The sequence below is a fragment of the Schistocerca nitens genome, chromosome 4 (assembly GCF_023898315.1).
Source record: "Schistocerca nitens isolate TAMUIC-IGC-003100 chromosome 4, iqSchNite1.1, whole genome shotgun sequence".
Taxonomy (NCBI): Eukaryota; Metazoa; Arthropoda; class Insecta; order Orthoptera; family Acrididae; genus Schistocerca; species Schistocerca nitens.
Window position 1 is genome coordinate 788,712,045 of NC_064617.1, and position 15,228 is coordinate 788,727,272.

The 15,228-nt window shown below is 40.5% G+C and overlaps 1 long non-coding RNA gene across 1 annotated transcript in view; it reads left to right on the forward strand.

The window, feature by feature from the left end:
- The window catches only part of LOC126253168 (uncharacterized), an 87,035-nt gene that overhangs the window by 57,269 nt on the left and 14,538 nt on the right, over positions 1 to 15,228 (forward strand). The window contains exon 2 of the long non-coding RNA XR_007545914.1: positions 6,659 to 6,708. This is a non-coding gene — a long non-coding RNA (uncharacterized LOC126253168). The remainder of the gene's footprint in view (positions 1 to 6,658; positions 6,709 to 15,228) is intronic.

Consider the following 15,228-nt stretch of genomic DNA (forward strand, 5'->3'; position numbering starts at 1 on the left):
GTTCTATTCAGCTACTTGGAGACCATTTGCATCCATTCATGGACTTCATGTTCCCAAATATGTCACATGACCACAATTGTTCACAATTGGTTTGAAGAACATTCTGGAGAATTTGAGCAAATGATATGGCCACCCAGCTCACCCAACACAAATCTCATCAAACATTTATGGAACCTAATTGAAAGGTCAGTTCATGCACAAAACCCTGCACCAACAATACTTTCACAATGGTGGACAGCTACAGAGGCAGCATGGCTCAATATTTCTGCAGGGGACTTCTAGTAACTTGTTCAGTCCACACCACATCAAGTTTCTGGACTACACTGGACAAAAGGTGGGCAGACATTACTTTTGTCACCTCAGTGTATTCCAAATTGCTTTGATGTTATTATCAGACATAATGCACATACTTGTAGATCTTTATTATGAATATCAGCCACATTGCTCTTTAAATGGTTTTTACTTTTTAAATCACTCACAATCAGGCCACTTTGGCATATTGCCATCATCAGGTTCTCTGTAAATACATAAGTAAGTGATGGTCTTCGTATAATGTTCTATAGCTATGATCAGAAAAGTTATAATACATTCACTTGGTGTTTTGACCTTACATGTAATGTCATTGCTGCCATGTCCTGTTTTTAGAATTATTAGTTCCTCTTTAGATGTATGTTGGAGACAGATATCTGAGTTTACACAGTTTTGATGTATGCAGTTTTTCTCTTCACAACTTGGATGACAGTGGATCAGCAATATTACATGTGTACTATAGTTACCATCACAAATAAATGATATGTGGAAATTCAGTTGTTTTTTATTATTTTTATAGGTTTGGTTCTAATTATGTTTTTGCCAGGAATTTGTTTTAGTTTTAGTTGAGGTTTTAGGTTAATTTTTTTTAGTTTTTTGTAATAATTTTATTATTGTCTATGATTTGTGAAGTTTTCTTGGTATTACATATTTGTTCTATATTCTTCATGTTGCTATTGCTATTACTATGGATATGTATTATTTAGCGTTTTTGATTTATTACTTTACCCATTTTTTTGCTTTCCAATGTGAATAAATTTTTCTGTGTACTTTTTGTGCTTTAGAGTAGTTCAATCATTCAGTAAATTTTTGGGGCTACTGTATGCATGTGAATATATCTCTGTTTCCCCAAGGATGTTCATGATTACTCCCTTTTGCATAATGTGGATGATTTCTAGTGCTTCATTTCAAAAGGGGAGTTATCAAGGACATTAGAGGAACATTATAAAATCATTGTAATGTGGAGTATTACTGCATAGATTATTGTTACTTACTTGCTATGTTTCTCTGGTGACCTTGCAAGGCCAACAGTATATCTGTCCCTAGTTCCACATATTATAAAAGCCAGGACCTTCCTACTTTCAAATCAGCCTGTCAAGACTGAATGGTCTTCAGTCCTGGGATCAGGTATGACAGTCTCTCAAGTCGTTTTCTGAAGCAGTGCCAGGTGGGACCTGGACTGCAAACCTGAACTCCAAATAGTGAAGACATCTCAAGTCTTTCTCATCTGATATCAGAACAGCACACAGTGGACTGAAGTAAACACTTAATCAGAACTCACACATGTCACATTATGACCAAGTCACAACAATACAAGTAATGATTAACTTATATATTCATCCAAAAAATCTTTCCACATTGTCAGACACAGAACAAACACAACAGTAACATAACACAACACATTAAAATAGCCGGCTAGAGAGGCCAAGTGCTTCTACGTGCTTCAGTCTGGCACCACACGACCGCTACAGTCACAGGTTCAAATCCTGCCTCAGGCATGGATGTGTTTGATGTCCTTAGGTTAGTTAGGTTTAAGTAGTTCAAAGTTCTAGGGCACTGATGACCTCAGATGTTAAGTCCCATAGTGCTCAGGTCCATTTGAACATTAAAATACAGTATTATTTCAGTATATACATAAATGTCAGCTTTATCCGCAAAAGAGCTTGCCTACTTGCAATACTGCACTGTCTTATTTCAGCTCTCATGTATCTCAAATGTTCTAAGACATCTGCTACTGAACTGAGGCAATGACCTAATAAGAATGCCCTCAAAGTTTTACAAAAGAGTGAATGATGATATGACTGTGACCTTATGTGCAAGGCTATTGTAAATTTGTATACCATTGTTTGTCGTGGGAGTTTTGTAGGCTGATGTCCTTGCTGACTGGACATGAAGCTTTTCCCTTTGTCTTGTATCCTGCTCATGGATATTAAAATTTTCATTTATGTCTTCTAAATTTTTTCTAACGTGTCTACAGGGAAGTTGGAGGATTGACAACTTTTGAAAGAGGGGTTTTGAAGAATCCATTTGACAAGCATGTTGCATTGCTCTTACAGTTATTTTCTAGTTTAGGGAAATGAGGGAACATAATTCCACACGGTATGATGCTATGGAACTAAGCAAAGTAGACAATTCAGACAGTGCTAAAAGTAGCTTCAACACAGAGTAATCATAGACTATAACATACTTTATCTAGTGTCCATTTATTTTGTTTATATGTGTATGCCACTTGAAGTTATTTTGAAGCCATGTGCCTAAAAACATTGTTTCCGTGGAAGATGAATTTTTGTTGGAGTTTGTCAGACTGATGGATGCATCACCTTTGAAACAGAAATTTAGGAATGTTGTTTTATGGCATTCACCAGTAGTTTATTCCTCTCATACCATCTGCTTAGCTGTGATGTACTTTTATTTACAGTTACTTATAGCAGCCTTGTGGTTCTCTTTTCTTATGAACAGGGACCAATTTAGCAATTTTTAAACAATCTGGAAATGTGCCTGTCAGATAAGATGAATTGGCTATATCTGCAAGAAGCAGTGAAATTTTTGTAATACATTACTTTATTATGCAATCAGAAATACCATAAATTCCTGATCACATTTTCTTAACAGTTGATGAAACATGGAAGATTTCATGTGGAGTTGTTCCACAAACGTACATTGAGCAGTAATATGACTGCACTTTGTTTTTCTGTTTCTTTCTAGTATCTTTTTTGTCACTGACTATTAAGTTAAGTTATTTGTGATATTTGCATGGTAACACCTGAAAAGATTTGTTATGAATTGGGGATCAGTTTCAATCTTGTTCTCATGGTTCAGAGTGATAGTTTCATTTTAGAGGACACTTTATTTCTTCTTCATTGTTACAACTCCCCAAACTCAGGGGTTGTAATATATAAGAATGACCAAGATGTTTGGGAGAGAAGCATTACTCACATCAAAGTATGCAGAGAAGCACTAGCAAGTGTGTCATTGACTTTATTGCCTCAGAGTGTAATCTCTCACTCACTCCTTTGTTGCTGTCACTACTATTTTCAAGGGTAATGTCTTTTACAAACATATGAGAGGAGTAAGATTTACAATAAACTTTGTACTTATCTTCTTTTCCCATAGTTGGCTCCAGTTTTTCATGTTTAGGGGTCTGATTCTTGCAGCTGAAATTTTCACATTTTATGTCCTCATGTTCCAATTGATGTAAAGAAATTTTATGAATGCCTGTACAGATTTTTTAATGTTTATTTGCTTCACATTTCACTATATCAATCACATTGTCTTTTGAATTTTGACATTAACAAACCCAAAATTACATTGTTCTTCTAAAATACTATGTCCACTACTACCTCATCACTCTGCAGTAATAACAGTAGTCCAAAGGATTTACAAATTTTCTTGACCAATGAATTTCTATTAATTTATAAATGAATCCAGAAAAAACACAATAAACAATACCACATTGCATAATTATTAATACAAGAAGAAATTTTAAGTGTGTGAAATGTTTCGTAATTTCAAATGTTTCTAAAAAATAAAAAAAAAATACTGTAATTACAGAGCTAGTACATATTGCCTCTAACAACAAAAATAAAATAATTCAATTTCATAGTTTTTAGCTTGAAATATAACATGTTGTCTATAAAGTTATATGAAATTTTTCAGATAAATAGTTGAGATAATATTGACCTGTCCAAAATTTGAAAATTAGTTCTGGTATCAACTACTTCTGTTCAGGAAAAGTAATGTTAGAGAAGGGTGTCCCTTTACAAGAGATACACAGCGGGCCCTTCACTGATCCCAGAGATGGCACAACACACCATGCATGCATGGGTCACCACCAATGTCAGAATGTGCTTCATCAGCATCCAGCCACCCAGCCTTGCAGACATAGTACTCGTACTCACACCACAGCTAAGTGACTGCCATGTGTGTTGGCTGAATCAGTAGCCAAGGACACAGCTGGCTGCTCCATCATGCACAACTCATGGATCCCACGTGGAGCACCAGAGAGGAACAGCCAACGACAATCATTCTAGTGAGCCTTAGCAGCACCAGTCATCCACCCAGGCAGCTCAGTTGGTGACCACAGACAGTTCTGTACCCAGGGGGCCACAAGTTTGTGCCCCAGCCCCACCCCTGCATACAGCAGCATGCAGTCAAACAATGTTATCCAGAGAGCAGAAGCTACCAGCCATCTCACTCCTTGCACCAATGCAGCTCCAACATGCAGCTCACCCCACTCATACTACAGCATGTCTGTGCAGCAGAGGTTGGTAGTAGTTTCAGCAGACCAGTTGGCCACTAATATCCATCACCAGAAGGTTGTCATGGTTAGCCTGAAACTTATCATCATTCTCTGCAGTGTAGACATGAACAGAATGGCAACATAGCTGCACCTATTTGAGCTTCTGGGCTCACTAATTTATAAGTGTTTTCCCTACACCTCTGAGGTAGTTCCTCTTGAGGAGATAAGTGCAGTGCTCTTTAATAATTACAATGTCAGCTTTCTTCAGCCTGCTTCAGCCCCTACACACAGGTCACTACACACTGTTGTAACTGCAACATATGAGCTCTGCACAGCACATCAATGCCCTGTGCTGCCCTTGTTACTGCACACCTGTATACTGTGTGCACTGGGTCATGCCTTGTCGCCTGCAAGCAGTGTTGTAAGTCTGCCTCACAGTATCATATGCTAATTATGAACATTGAACACACCTGCCATGCAGTGTGACAATCAGTTTCATAACTGCTACCTTCCAGCCACACCTGCACAAAATTTACAAGAATTCTCCACATCCACACCTGTACTTATTTGTGGCACAGCACCATACAGCTTGACTTATATTTGCTGACAAATTTAGTTCGAACTTAATACTGGCCATTTTGTTTGCCTGGTGTATCACTCTTTTGTAGATTTGAATGAATTTCTGAACATAGTTGTTCAGAAGTGGGATATGTTATTGCTTTTCCTGTATCTGACTAATTCTCTTTCCTCAAATTTGAGATTTTGGAACCTCACATTTGAGATTTTGAAACCTGTTGTTACCCATCTCTTTGCATTTGGAATTGTGCCTCTTATTACTTGTATTTTGAGAGGGAATGATGCAATTTCAAAGTAATCACTGACGATGTTAGAGAATCCCTCAAACTTTTTGTTTGTGCCATCTATCTGTAAAACCTCTTCTCACCTCTCTACTGATAATATGGAATTGAATATTTCTATACTACGTTTGTTGGAACATCTTGCTGTTACAGCTCTTTTCTTTTTTAGTTTTGGGTGAGCAGCAAGTAGCTTTGGAGGGTAACATCTTGAGCTTCAAGGTCACTAAGGGTTGTACATAACATATTGCAGTGCAGTTTGTATTCACAAACATCTGATCCAGATCAGTGGCAGTAGTTTTTGTGAATTTCATAGGATTGTTATAGTCTGTTTTAAGTTGAATGTATCTATGAGGTTGAGCAGTAGCTCTTTCCTTTCACTGGTTCCAAGAAAACTGATGGTGATGACCCCACAAAGTGCTATTGATTTCTCATTCAGGTGGAGCCTGTTTGGTGCATACTCAAGCTTATTTAGGAATGACTCAAAATTTCCATTTGGGGAGCATAAATACACACTACAACTGTATTTGCCTCAATGACTTCCAGCTCAAAGTCCCTTTCTGCATTGAGATGCTGAAACTAATTAATATATTTATATTTTAGACCTTACTTGATGAAAATAATTACAGTACTTCCATTCTCATAACTGTTTCTATAAAAATAATTTGCTTGTATGTACCCTGGTATAGAAACAAAAAGACAATTTGGTCAATATTTAGCTAGTGCTCTAATGCACACAACACTGATAAAGTGAAGTTCTATATGTAGTGAAATCTCCACATCTAAAATTTTGTTTGTTATTGACTATATATTTTGATGGCAAACAGAAAGATCTTCGTTGCTGCAATTCATTTGTCTACCAGTACTGATTTTTACACTAACATTAGAATTTCCTAAGGGCATTTCCATTACACTACTAACCTCATTCTGACTTGGCAATGATTTGTCCAAAATAATCACCTGTGTGGGAGCCTGGAGCCTTCTTCTGAATTGCTGCAGTTTGAATCTTTTCATCCTATGAGATGTGGAACACTTGTGCATAGGAGGGAGATGATTGATGTTTTGTTGAACAAAGAACATGTGAAGATGGATCTGTTTTCTTTGATGTTGTATATGTTATTCTGCAATTTCTTGACACCAATCCACTTATATTTTCCACGAAAAGCTGTTTCCTTAGCCCATTTAAGTGTAGCCAACTTCTTATACAAGTGAGATCAACAGCTTCCACATTTTCATGTTGTGTGCCTATTTTCAGGGGCAGTACATTTGCAGTGCTTATCTCCATGTTTACAGATGACCACAGAGGTAAGTCATATATGTGTGGAATACTTATTAATAGGGCATTTGTGTGAGTCAACTGTCCTAACACTTTTTTAATTCATCAGTGGCTTTTCAGGTTTCATTTTTAAATACATCATTTGATGCTCCAAACCACATAATAAAATAACTATGAGTTGAACTACTAACTCCAGGAAAGTGGATGAGTCTTCCTATTTGAGACATGGGGACACCAGGCTTAATAAATGCTGTTACTTTTCCGGCTGTTGTGTCATTTACCAAAGTACCAAACCCACAACCAAGACTGTTAGCAAAGATAATAAACTTAGTTACTTTTTCATATTCTGATTCATTGGCACCGTACATTGTTATGACTTTCAGAATCTAAGACACATACCTTCGAATTTACATTAAAAGTTGGAGAGTCACTTTTTTTTTTTAAACCTCAATATGTTTCACAGTAACAATCAAGACATCCTGTTTTCTTTTTCCTCATCACTGTATGCCTGAATTGTTTATCTTACCACAGCTGTTTTCAGGATTAGCAAAAGTATAGTTCATCTTGGCTACTGAAATTACACAATTTGCTTGCATTTCCTGATGAATAGTGTGCATTTGGATGATTGCAACTCTTCATATTTTTTTTTTTTTTTTCCACATTTGTACATATTTAGTTTGTGGCATCTATCATGTAGAGCGCCTTATCTTTGGGAACCTTTTTCTTTGGACTAGCAAGTCTGGGATGAATTTTCTGCTCATGATATGTGTAATGGTGATAATTGTCATATCTACAAGTGTTCAATAAATGTATATTTCATATTGAAGTGACTTATCTCTCGACTAATCCCCCATGACAACCACACAGTGGTGACTCCGACACTGTCAATGTCTCATCCAATGTTATTTGTGCTTGTTTTCATCATTCACTCACATCACATGCCAAACTGCATTGTTTACACAACAATGCATCTATCTGTGACTTTAGTTGCAAGTATAACGGGCCCCATTAACTCTGCCAATTGCGGCCATGAGTGGACAAGTGTACCTCCTTCGAACTTGGTTAAAAGTGAACAGTTTTTTATGCCCAGCCATGCCAGTGGCCACCTAACCTTACCCGGTTCAACATGGCCACCACCTAGCATGGCAGCACAACCACAGCCACAACATGGACAATGCCAACTGCCTAACACAACATTGAGGATGTTCCAGTTAAAGACATTGTAGTCTATCCTTCATGTTCATTGTTACTTTTGGGATGGCTTGGCATGCCAGTAAATTTCCAGGACTGTGAATTGAACTTTACAATGGACAGGGTAGTATATTCTCATTTACATAGTGTTGCAGCAACAGCAGCAACCCCCCCCCCCCCCCCCCCCGCACACACACACACACACACACACACACACACACACACACACACACACACACACACACACCATTTCTGTGACACCAGTTGCCTCAACTGCCAGTTTCCATGACCGTCACATCATGGTTGCACCACGACCTCCTTCTGCTCACTTTCATAACGGCACCAGTTGTTCCACCCATGACAGTTCCTGGGTCTGCTGCCCTGTGGCTCCACCATGACCACCCCCCACCCACTGTTACAATGGCACCAGCTGTTACACCTGCACCACATTCTTCATCAGGTTTGCTGGCTGGACACACCTTGACGGCTTATACGCTCACTGCCACCTCTGTTCACTCTGTATTGTGTGCTGCATGCAGTCACTGCCCCACCCAGAACTCGGGGAATGCACCATTAACCACTGCTGCACTTCTGGCATCAGAGGCATCCTGCTCCGCCGGCACCGATCTCCAGCTGCTGGTGCACACTCAACATGTGTTACCAGGCAGGTTCCCTAAGCTACCTGCATTGCAAAACGACAACCCAAAACTTTGGTTTGCCTTAGTGGACCACCTCCTGGACGTCCATGGCATTTCCGATGACGGCACCTGTTTGTCTCCCTGGTGAGCCATCTCCACACACTTAGAAATCTCACCTGGGACTTGCTCCTCTCACTGCCTATCTTGCACAAATATTCAATGGCTAAATCAATGCTCATCGAGCACCTTTCTCACCCTCTAGCAGAGGCTATCCATCACATTATACACGAGGAGTATCTTGATGACCGCACTCCTTCACAACTTTGGCAGCATCTGTGTGCTTTAATTAATGACCACGCATTGCCTGACACTGCTCCTTGGACATTGTGGGCCAACACCACCTGTCAGTAACATCTCCACCATCCTACTCAGTTGGCGCACTCCCACCTCCGGTTCCACACCCAGCGGCAGAAGCCGCCGTGCTCACTTCGGCACCTCAGCTACCCCTCAGGAGCTGCCACCCATTGGCAAATAGGATGCATTGCCAGCGGGCCCCCGACAGCCACTGACCTCACCCAAGCAGTGGCCCGATCAGCTACCGGCACCGCCATTGCCAGCTGCTACCCCCACCCACTCCGCCCCCGGCCCGACAGCCAGCCTACCTGCTGTGCTGGTTCCACATTACTTACAGGGATGCTGTCTGCAACTGCCGAACACCGTGTACCCACCCAAACAAGATTGGCAGGCATGTTTAGGCACCACGTCCCACCATGTACCTTCACAGCACCTATCTTCTAATGTTGCACTACCCGCTTCAGCAACGCAATGCCACTGCATCACAGATATTTCAACTGACATCTGCTTTCTTGTTGACACTGGCACTGACATCCTGGCCATGCAAGCTGTTGACGCACTATCCCCCACTACCCTCACCTTGATCGCCACCACCCATTTTCCCATTGCAGTCCATGGCTCCTTCAATGTGTTGCTTCACCTCTCACCAGTTCACACCTTCCCTTGGGCCTTCCCCACTCCCAATGTGGATGAACCTGTGATCAGATTGGATTTTCTACAACAATACAAACTTTCACCTGACCAGCAGGCCACCACACACTGCCACGCTTCCAGTTCTGTGCACACCTGAGTTCAGCACCACTTCGCTTTCTGCCTCCTTGGCTGCCCTTTCAATGTGTGCTTCCCTGGTCGAGTGCATAACCTCATGGCTATCTCATGTGTCATACTTGCACTTCCAGATCGACAAACTCCACACCCAGAGTGATGACTTATATGCCCACATCACCTCTGCCTCCACTGAATTGTCACATGCATGATGTACCTTACATCATCTGTCTGCAGCCCTGCAGCGAGGCAGCCCAGCACATGTGCCTACAGAGTCTTCTCGCCGACCTGCTCCAGTGTCTAGCATCCCACCGCCTGCTGTTTTTTTGCAGATGAATTTCCAAGACACACCTGCGTGTGCATCTCCAGATTCTTCACACTGCTTCAGTCCTGTATCACGCCTACTGTCACCAACTACAGCCAACAACTCTCCTACATTGCCCTGGTTCATAAGGGTCAGTGAACTGACGTTGCCTGTGGATACCTTCTTGACCCCTCATACTGACTTCCCTACATGATTATCGGCCATCAGTAATGGCACTTGCCGTAAGATTCACACCACCGAAAACCCACCTGTTTGTTAAAGGCCAGGCACCTTAACGCTTCCAAGATTCTGCACGCCAAAGAGATCATTCAGGATCTGTTGGCTTCGGGCATCCTGTGTCCCTCCAATAGCAACTGGTCGTCCCCTATTCACCTTGTTCCCAAAAAAGGCGGCACCTTACACATGTGTGGGGCTACAGGTTCCTTAATGCCCACACCATTATCAATAAATACCCCATACCACATAGCCAAGATTTCAACAGTTGCTTCATGGTTCTACCTTCTTCTCTGTATTAGATTGTTCCAAATCATATCATCAGATTCCTGTGCATCCACCGGATATTCCGAAGACGGCCATCATAACCGTCTTCAGCCTATTTGAATACTGTTACATGCCTTATGGATTGAAAAATGCTGTGCAGACACGGCAGCAGTTCATTGATTCCATTTTGCTTCCTCTGCCTTTTGCTTATGCTTATTTCCACAATATCCTTATCCTTCCTTTCTCCCTCTGCTGAGGGGCATCAAGTTCTCCTCCCTTCAGTCCATTCATCCCTCACTGCCAACAGATGATAAATCTCAACTATGTTCCACATCAGTTACCTTCCTCGAACATTCTGTCTCTGCCAAAAGAATCCAGACTATGAGCTCTCATGTTGAAATCATACTTAGACTTCTTCTCCTGGAGGATTATACTCAGCACCATCATTTTCAGTCTATGGCAAACTTTTACCGCTGTCATATTCCTCAAGCTGCCTCCATCCAAATGGCGCTCACCAACACTCTCTCTGGCAAGAACACCACTGGAAAATGGAAGTTGGAGTGGACCCAAACAATGCTTGACACTTTTGGTAACCTTAACATAGTTCAATAATGAGGACTAATATGGGTATTGTTGAGTTGTACACAGCACATTGTGCATTGTGAATGCACTTATCAATCACTACAGTTTACACACCCATGGAAGAAGAAATTGTGTGGTGCATTTACAATGTTTTGTGAGTAGCCCCCTGTATCCATTTTGCTGTCACACAGTAAACAGTCCTGATCAGACTACACTGTCAGCGACAATTAAAAATACAGAAAATGCACAGAAGTTGCACAGCCATAAAAACTCACTGGAGAAGTAAACTCGGGGTTACCAATGTAGACACTGGTTATTGGTAGTGATGTAAAGGAATAAATGTTGTTGTTGTTGTTGTTGTTGTTGTTGTTGTTGTTGTTGTCGTTGTCTTCAGTCCTGAGACAGGTTTGATGCAGCTCTCCATGCTACTCTGTCCTGTGCAAGTTTCTTCATCTCCCAGTACTTACTGCAACCTACATCCTTCTGAATCTGCTTAGTGTATTCATCTCTTGGTCTCCCTCTACGATTTTTACCCCCCACGCTGCCCTCCAATGCTAAATTTGTGATCCCTTGATGCCTCAGAACATGTCCTACCAACCGGTCCCTTCTTCTTGTCAAGTTGTGCCACAAAAACCTCTTCTCCCCAATTTTATTCAATACTCATTAGTTATGTGATCTACCCATTTAATCTTCAGCATTCTTCTGTAGCACCACATTTCGAAAGCTTCTATTCTCTTCTTGTCCAAACTATTTATCGTCCATGTTTCACTTCCACACATGGCTACACTCCATACAAATACTTTCAGAAACGACTTCCTGACACACAAATCTATACTCGATGTTAACAAATTTCTCTTCTTCAGAAACGCTTTCCTTGCCATTGCCAGTCTACATTTTATATCCTCTCTACTTCGACCATCATCAGTTATTTTGCTCCCTAAATAGCAAAACTCCTTTACTACTTTAAGTGTCTCATTTCCTAATCTAATTCCCTCAGCACCACCCGACTTAATTCGACTACATTCCATTATCTTCGGTTTGCTTTTGTTGATGTTCATCTTATATCCTCCTTTCAAGATGCTATCAATTCCATTCAACTGCTCTTCCAAGTCTTTTGCTGTCTCTGACAGAATTACAATGTCATCGGCGAACCTCAAAGTTTATATTTCTTCTCCATGGATTTTAATACCTACTCCGAATTTTTCTTTTGTTTCAGTTACTGCTTGCTCAATATACAGATTGAATAACATCGGGGAGAGGCTAGACCCTGTCTTACTCCCTTCCCAACAACTGCTTCCCTTTCATGCCCCTCGTCTCTTATAACTGCCATCTGGTTTCTGTACAAATTGTAAATAGCCTTTCGCTCCCTGTATTTTACCCCTGCCACCTTTAGAATTTGAAAGAGAGTATTCCAGTCAACATTGTCAAAAGTTTTCTCTAAGTCTACAAATGCTAGAAACGTAGGTTTGCCTTTCCTTAATCTTTCTTCTAAGATAAGTCGTAAGTTCAGTATTGCCTCACATGTCCCAGTATTTCTACAGAATCCAAACTGATCTTCGCCGAGGCCGGCTTCTACCAGTTTTTCCATTCGTCTGTAAAGAATTCGTGTTAGTATTTTGCAGCTGTGGCTTATTAAACTGATTGTTCGGTAATTTTCACATCTGTCAGCACCTGCTTTCTTTGGGATTGGAATTATTATATTCTTCTTGATGTCTGAGGGTATTTCGCCTGTCTCATACATCTTGCTCACCAGATGGTAGAGTTTTGTCATGACTGGCTCTCCCAAGGCCATCAGTAGTTCTAATGGAATGTTGTCTACTCCCGGGGCCTTGTTTCAACTCAGGTCTTTCGGTACTCTGTCAAACTCTTCACGCAGTATCTTATCTCCCATTTCATCTTCATCTACATCCTCTTCCATTTCCATAATATTGTCCTCAAGTACATCGCCGTTGTATAGACCCTCTATATACTCCTTCCACCTTTCTGCTTTCCCTTCTTTGCTTAGAACTGGGTTTCCATCTGAGCTCTTGATGTTCATACAAGTGCTTCTCTTCTCTCCAAAGGTCTCTTTAATTTTCCTGTAGGCAGTATCTATCTTACCCCTAGTGAGAAAAGCCTCTACATCTTTACATTTGTCCTCTAGCCATCCCTGCTTAGCCATTTTGCACTTCCTGTCATCTCATTTTTGAGACGTTTGTATTCCTTTTTGCCTGCTTCATTTACTGCATTTTTATATTTTCTCCTTTCATCAATTAAATTCAATATTTCTTCTGTTACCCAAGGATTTCTACTAGACCTCGTCTTTTTACCTACTTGATATCCTCTGCTGCCTTCACTACTTCATCCCTCAAAGCTACCCATTCTTCTTCTACTGTATTTCTTTCCCCCATTCCTGTGAATTGTTCCCTTATGCTCTTCCTGAAACTCTGTACAACCTCTGGTTCTTTCAGTTTATCCAGGTCCCATCTCCTTATGTTCCCACCTTTTTGCAGTTTCTTCCGTTTTAATCTACAGGTCATAACCAATAGATTGTGGTCAGAGTCAACATCTGCCCCTGGAAATGTCTTACAATTTAAAACCTGGTTCCTAAATCTCTGTCTTACCATCATATAATCTATCTGATACCCTTTAGTATCTCCAGGGTTCTTCCATGTATACAACCTTCTTTCATGATTCTTAAACCAAGTGTTAGCTATGATTAAGTTGTGCTCTGTGCAAAATTCTACCAGGCGGCTTCCTCTTTCATTTCTTAGCCCCAATCCATATTCACCTACTACGTTTCCTTCTCTCCCTTTTCCTACTACCGAATTCCAGTCACTCATGACTATTAAATTTTTGTCACCCTTCACTATCTGAATAATTTCTTTTATTTCATCATACATTTCTTCAAGTTATGCTCTGTGCAAAATTCTACCAGACGGCTTCCTCTTTCATTTCTCTCCCTCAATCCATATTCACCCACTATGTTTCCTTCTCTCCCTTTTCGTACTCTCGAATTCCAGTCACCCATGACTATTAAATTTTCCTCTCCCTTCACTACCTGAATAATTTCTTTTATCTCATCATCATACATTTCACCAATTTCTTCATCATCTGCAGAGCTAGTTGGCATATAAACTTGTACTACTGTAGTAGGCATGGGCTTTGTGTCTATCTTGGCCACAATAATGCATTCACTATGCTGTTGGTAGTAGCTTACCCGCACTCCTATTTATTTGATTTTGTATTTATAACCCTGTATTCACCTGACCAGAAGTCTTGTTCCTCCTGCCACCGAACTTGACTAATTCCCACTATATCTAACTTTAATCTATCCATTTCCCTTTTTAAATTTTCTAACCTACCTGCCCGATTAAGGGATCTGACATTCCATGCTCCTATCCGTAGAACGCCAGTTTTCTTTGTCCTGATAACGTCGTCCTCTTGAGTAGTCCTCGCCCGCAGATCCAAATGGGGGACTATTTTACCTCCGGAATATTTTACCCAGGAGGACGCCATCATCATTTAACCATACAGTAAAGCTGCATGCCCTCAGGAAAAATTACGGCTGTAATATATGTGATTTATTCTAACACTTGATATATGTGTGTATACATTCTGAAATCAGAGACCAGACTTAGTCAGCAATGGTGCTGCATTACATGTACAGGGCAAAGTCCCTAAAATGTATTAGCTCTTATTGCCATTATTCCTTCTTATGTAACTCCTTTGTCAGTCTTTGTTGTTGTCTGTCTCCTTCAAACCTTATGTGCTAGTTCACTCATTTATTTATCTGTACCATCCATATGAACCAACATCTTGCCCCTATATATTTTCTAGTACTGATTTCCATGCATTTAGAAGGATTTATTGTTATTTATGAATCTGTGTATAAATTTCTACTTATGGTTCACTACACTGAGGCACCTTCTCCTGATTATCTTTCACTGATTTATTTGCATATTTGACAACACTCTTGTTTCCCATCCAACAATTACCTTGCTTCTACATGATTCTTCCATATTTTGGGGATTTTGTTGTTCGACAAGCTACACTGGTCGACTGTTACTTCAATCTCCTGCATTATTTTATTGCCCAAACATATAAATTTCATTTTTCCAATGACTCCCTCTTGTTTGTAGAGTTTTATACTGTAAGGAAACAAGGGAGAGGATGTTATGTGGGCCCAATATCCCCTTTCTTCAACACAAATGCACTCGTGGATTAATACAGTT